This window comes from Lepus europaeus, chromosome 17 (assembly GCF_033115175.1).
Source record: "Lepus europaeus isolate LE1 chromosome 17, mLepTim1.pri, whole genome shotgun sequence".
In the NCBI taxonomy this organism is placed as follows: domain Eukaryota; kingdom Metazoa; phylum Chordata; class Mammalia; order Lagomorpha; family Leporidae; genus Lepus; species Lepus europaeus.
In genome coordinates, this window is record NC_084843.1 from 81,811,107 (window position 1) to 81,816,957 (window position 5,851).

Genomic DNA, 5,851 nt, shown 5'->3' on the forward strand with positions numbered 1-5,851 from the left:
GAGTCCCCAGAACTGACTGCTCTACCTCCCCATTCCAGAAGCCAATGAAGCCCCCAGAGGTTCTACCTGTGCTTCTGTCTGCAACTGGGGTTCCCACAACCCCTCTTGGGGTTCACTTAATTGCCACAGCTGCTCACAGGACCCAGGGAAACATGCATGCTTACTGATCTATTAAAAAGGATAGTTTACAGGATATAAATAAGCAATCAAAGAGATGCCTGGGCCAAGATCCAAGTTCCAGTGGAACTGGGTTGCACGCCCCCTCCCCCAGCGCACAAATACGTTCTGGTTCACCATCCTGGAAGCCTCCACAGTTCGGCTTTCCCCAAGCTCTCTGAACCCAGTCTTTGTGGGTTTTTATGGACACCCATTCCTTAGGAATGATCAGTTAAACCACTGGCCATTGGTGGTCAACTCAACCTTCAGCCCCTCTCCCCACTCCAGAGTCAGGGTGGAGCTGAAAGTCCCAGCCCTCTGATCCTGTCCTGGGCCTTCTGGGTGACCATACCCCCCACCCTGAAGCTGCCTGGGGGCGGCCTGCCATAATCAAAGGATTTTAGTAGTTTGTGTGCTAAGAAAATGGGATGGAAGACCAAATACGTATCTCATGCTATCACACTCCCGTATTTGCCCGAATGTCGGCAGGGCTTGTAACGCTCCCCACACTGAGAGGGAACCCTAAGAATGAAGGAAGAAAGAGGCTCTACACAATGAGGGTTTCCTGGGGGTGGGGGGTGGCATTGTGGTGCAGAGGCTCGAACTGCCAACTGAAACATCAGAACGCTGGTTCAAGTCCCAGCGGCTCCACTGCCCTGGCACCTCCCACCTGAGACCTGAGACCGCTTCCCCACCAAAGGGCGGACTCAGAAATCCCAAGGAAACAGAGCGAGGCTTTATTCCCCCTGGCGGAAGTAGGCCAGAGTTCCCGGGCCCTCGGGTCCTTTCATCCCACCCCGCAAAGGTCCCTCCCCCTGTTTCTCATTGGTTGAGAGAGCTGGGCGGGGCGATCTAGCCTAGCGTGGGGGAGGGCTAATGGACCTGTCGCTGGGCAATCAGAGAAGGGAGGGAGGGCGCTTCAGGCAGGACCAGGGGCCCTGTGATAATCCTGTCAAGCCTCCTCAAGATTAAAAAACAAAACAAAACCTAGGCACTCAGAAGGGTGGGGTCAGCACTTTTGTCTTGCTAAAAGCAAAAGCCTGGAGAGCTTTAGATGTCAGAGGGTGGGGAAAAAACCCGTCAGCAGGCGGGAATTGTCAGCAAGCTCAACTTTGGGGGCTCTGCCACTGAGGGCTGACAGCATGGCCGTACAGAGGCTACGTTCTGGTGAAAATACAGCACTGAGCCACTTCGAACACTAGGGGGCAGCAGCTGATGGCTCAGGAGCTTAGGTCCCTGTCTCCTACACAGGTTTGGATGGAGTTCCTGGCTTCTAAGGCATTTGGGGTGTGAACCTGCCCGTGAAAGATCTCCCTCTCTGCCTCTCCCCCTCCCCGCCCCATCACTCTGACCTTGACATAGATTAAAATGCATTTTTTAAAGTTTCTCAGGGCTGTTCACCTGTGAGATCCCAGTCCAGGGCAGACTGGCAATCTGGTCAGAAGCTGTGGCAGGATTTTTCCATGCAGGCTAGGAGCTGGCTTTGCTTCTGACAGCACTTAAGCCTAGGGTTAGGGTAAGGGTTGGCCTGGGAGGGAAGTCCGCTAGTCCGGTAAGGCAGTCGGAGTCCTTCGGAGGTAGAGGAAAATCAAAACGGTGGGGCAAGACTGAAGATGGTGCTATTGCATTATTAGGAATTGAGTGGGATTTGGCTCTCCAAAAACTTGCAGACTTTTTTAAGTTAATTAACTTACTTATTTGAAAGGCAGAGAGACAGAGAGTGATCTCACACAGCTGGTTCATTCCTCAAATTCCCAGAAGCAGCTGAGGCTGAACCAGGCCAAAATCAGGAGCCAGCAACTCAATCCGGGTCTCCCACGTGGGTGCAGGGCCCCAAGGACTTGGGCCATCTTCTACTGCTTTCCCAGGCCACAGTAGAGAGCTGGACTGGAAGAGGAGCAGCCAGGACTCGAACCAGTACCCATATGGGATGCCAGCGCTGCAGGCTGGGGCTTTACCCACTGTGCCACAGCGCCGGCCCCAAAGTCAGACATTCTTAACCACTGTGTCAGACGCCCACAGCTCCTGCCGAGGCTTAAACCTCAAAGTCTTAGGTGAGCATTTGATGGATGAAGGGTGGAGACTTGAGCTAATGATGGCATCTGGGAGGTGGGCTTGGTGGGAGGTCTTTAGGGCGTGGGGGCGTGCCCTTGGGAGGCCGGTCTGCTGAGCAGGTGGGGTACAAAAGCTGAGCGTACTGCCTGTATCACCTGGACTGTTCTCCCGCTCTGCGATCGTCAGCCTCCACCAGATACCAGACTGAAGGGACCACTGCCTGTATCACCTGGACTGTTCTCCCGCTCTGCGATCGTCAGCCTCCACCAGATACCAGACTGAAGGGACCACGTCGCCTCTAAACTGTAAGCCAGAGTGAGCGCTTTCCTTCCCAAGCATCTCCTCTTGGGGGTTGTGGGTGCAGAAAGGAACCGCTGACTCGTGCAGGAAACTGACAGCAAGAAGGGGGGTGGTTCCTGCTGACTGTACTGGAAGATGTGGAAACGACTTTGGAACTGGCTGCTGGGGAAAGGCTGGAAGGGTGTGCAGGAGCAGACTGGAGAATGTCTAGAGAGCTGTGAGCACAGCATTATGGGTGATGCTCAGACGGGCTCAGAAGCCCCTGGTGCTGATAGGGATGAGGAGAGTGGAGGCCGCGTGGATGAGGTTTCCAATGGGAACGAGGGTCCCATTGGGAAGTGGAGCAGAGGCCACCCCTGTTACGTGGTGGCAAAGACCCTGGCTGCGTTGTGTCCGTGCCCTGAGGCCCTGTGGGAGGCTGAACTCCAGCATGGCGGACTGGTCCGTTTGGCGGAAGAGATTTCACGGCAGCAAAGCCTCCAGGCGGCGGCGTGGATGTTGCTGGCTGCTGTGAGTCAGCTTTGCAGTGAGAATCAGGAGCAGCACGGCACAGAGAAGGAAGCTCTGGGAAGTTCCCGGCCTGGCCAGAGCCCGCAGGAAGAGAGTGCGGCGTGCTCAGGACAGGAGAAGGCCACAGAGAAATTGCTTGCTCATGCGATGGGCACAAGTAAAAGGGAGCCGTGTGCTCCCAGGAGGAAGAGTGGGAAGGCTTTCCAGAGCTCTTCAAGGCAGACCCTCCCACTGCAGTCCCACCAGAGGCCCAGAAGTGCATATTTGTTTCCAAAATCTTTCAAGGCCCAACCCTCTCGGGAAAGAGCCCCAGGGCGCTCTCTGGATCCTAGCTTGCCGGGTCCAGGAAGGGCTCCTGCTGGCGGCAGATCTGGGCACCATCCCTGTGGCGCTGGGGCTGCCGGGAAGCAGAATGCAAGGGTCCCAGGGTCAAGGCAGCTTCCAGCAAGATTTCAAAGGGAAGTCTGGGAGCCCAGGCAGAGTCGGGAGCAAGGGCTGGAGCCCCTGCGTGGAGCAGTGCACGGTGAGGTGCTGAGAGGGGAGCCGCAGAAGAGAACCCAGAAAGGCCGAAGGGCCAGCACTGCGAGACTCCCTCCGAGAAAAGCTACAAGCAGTGTGCCAGGCAAGCCTGGGAGAGCTGCAGACTGCAGCGTGCAGCCGCAGCGTGCGGCCACCAGGGCAAAGGCCAGCAGAGGTGTAGAGGCACGGAGGCCTCCACCTGGGTTTCTGCCTGCGGAACCCAGGCAGAGACCCGCGACACTGCAAGGAGCCTCTGCGAAGCCAAGGCCAAGTGGAAGTGTGCAGTCGGAGCGGCGGCACCAAGTCCCCAGCAGGGCAGTGCCTGGTGGGGCTACAAACATGAGACTCCGACTGTCTGTTCAGCTGAAATGAAATGACAGCTGCGACCAGCACAGCCATAGGCGAGGGCTGCACCGAGCCTAGCCCCCAGCAGCGTGCCCTGGAGGCCAGATGTGGAACTTTGGGACCTCACGTTTGCCCTGCTGGCTTTTGGCCTTTGCTTGACCCTGCTAACCCTTCCCCTTCCCCTGTGTCCACTTTGTAGAATGAAAATGCTCTCGCTGTGCTTATCATGCTGTTCTGTCTTGGAAGTATGTGTCTTGTTTTGGATCATACAGGGGTTCAGCTAAGACTTGGACTTTAGACTTGCAAATTAATGTTGGGCCTAGTTGAGATGTTGGCACCCTTGGGGCCGGCGCGGTGGCATAGTGGGTAAAGCCGCCGCCTGCAACACTGGCATCCCATATGGGCGTCAGTTCGAGTCCCAGCTACTCCACTTCCAATCCAGTTCCCTGCTGTGGCCTGGGAAAGCAGTAGAAGATGGCCCAAGTCCTTGGGCCCCTGCACCTGTGTGGGAGGCCTGGAAGAAGCTCCTGGCTCCTGGCTTCGGATCGACACAGCTCTGGCTGTTGTGGCCATCTGGGGAGTGAACCAGCGGATGGAAGACCTCTCCCTCTCCTCTCTGCCTCTCCTCTCTGTGTAACTCTTTCAAGTAAATAAATAAATCTTTAAAAAAAAAAAGATGTTGGCACCCTTGGGGATGGAATGATTGTATGTTGCCTGTGACAGGGACAGGGGTTTGGGGGAAGCAAGGAGAATATTATGGGTTGGGCAGGATGGGGCTCCCCAAATGTATGCAGGTGTTCAAATCCCAGAAGTCTTAGCTTAACAGTGGATGGCTTAAGGGTGGAGACTTGATCTGATAACTGTGGCATCTGGGAGGTGGGCCTAGCAGGGGCTCTCGGGCCCCTGGGGGTTCTGTAAGCAAAGTCTGCTCCCTGCGTCAGCTTCCCTCCTCCACGCATGCTCCGCCATCGCCAGCTCCAACTCGATGGCAGACCAATGGGGCTGCCCTTGAACTGTGAACCGCCAAACTGTGAGCCAGAGTAACAGCTCTTCTGTTAAGACGCTCCTCTCTGGCCGGCGCCGCGGCTCACTAGGCTAATCCTCCGCCTGCGGCACCAGCACACCGGGTTCTAGTCCCGGTTGGGGCGCTGGATTCTGTCCCGGTTGCTCCTCTTCCAGTCCAGCTCTGTGCTGTGGCCCGGGAGTGCAGTGGAGGATGGCCCAGGTCCTGGCTCCTGGCTTGGTGCGCCGGCCGCAGTGGCCATTGGGGGTGGTGAACCAACGGAAGGAAGACCTTTCTTTCTGTCTCTCTCTCACTGTCCACTCTGCCTGTCCAAAAAACAAAACAAAACCTAGGGAGTCCAAACAGTTTGCACAGTCAGACCTCTAGCCCTCTGCCTCTCAGCTGAGCCGCCCACCTGGCCTGCCCAGGTGTATTAAAAAAAAAAAAAAAAAAAAAGCTCCTCTCAGGGCTAGCACCGCCTACAGTACCAGCATCCCATATGGGTGCTGGTTCAAGTCCCAGCTGCTCCAGTTCCAATTGAGCTCTCTGCTATGGCCTGGGAAAGCAGTAGAAGATGGCCCAAGTCCTTGGGCCCCTGTACCTGTGTGGGAGACCTGGAAGAAGCTCCTGGCTCCTGGCTTTGGATCAGCCCAGTCCTGGCCATTGCAGCCTTCTGGGGAGTGAACCAGCAGATGGAAGACCTCTCTCTCTCTCTCCCTCTCTCTCTTTCAAATAAATAAATAAATCTTAAAAAAATAAAGTGGGGTAACTAGGAAGGGAAACATTAAACAAAAGCCCCTACAGACAGCATGTTTGGTTTATTTGAGAAAGGTAAATGTGGTAAAGACATTGAAGACATAAAAGGTCCAATCACTTTTAGTGCAGTGGAAGAATACTGCCTCCTATTTAAGATTTATTTGAAAGGCAGAGTTACAGAGAGGGAGAGTGAGCTTCCATCCACTG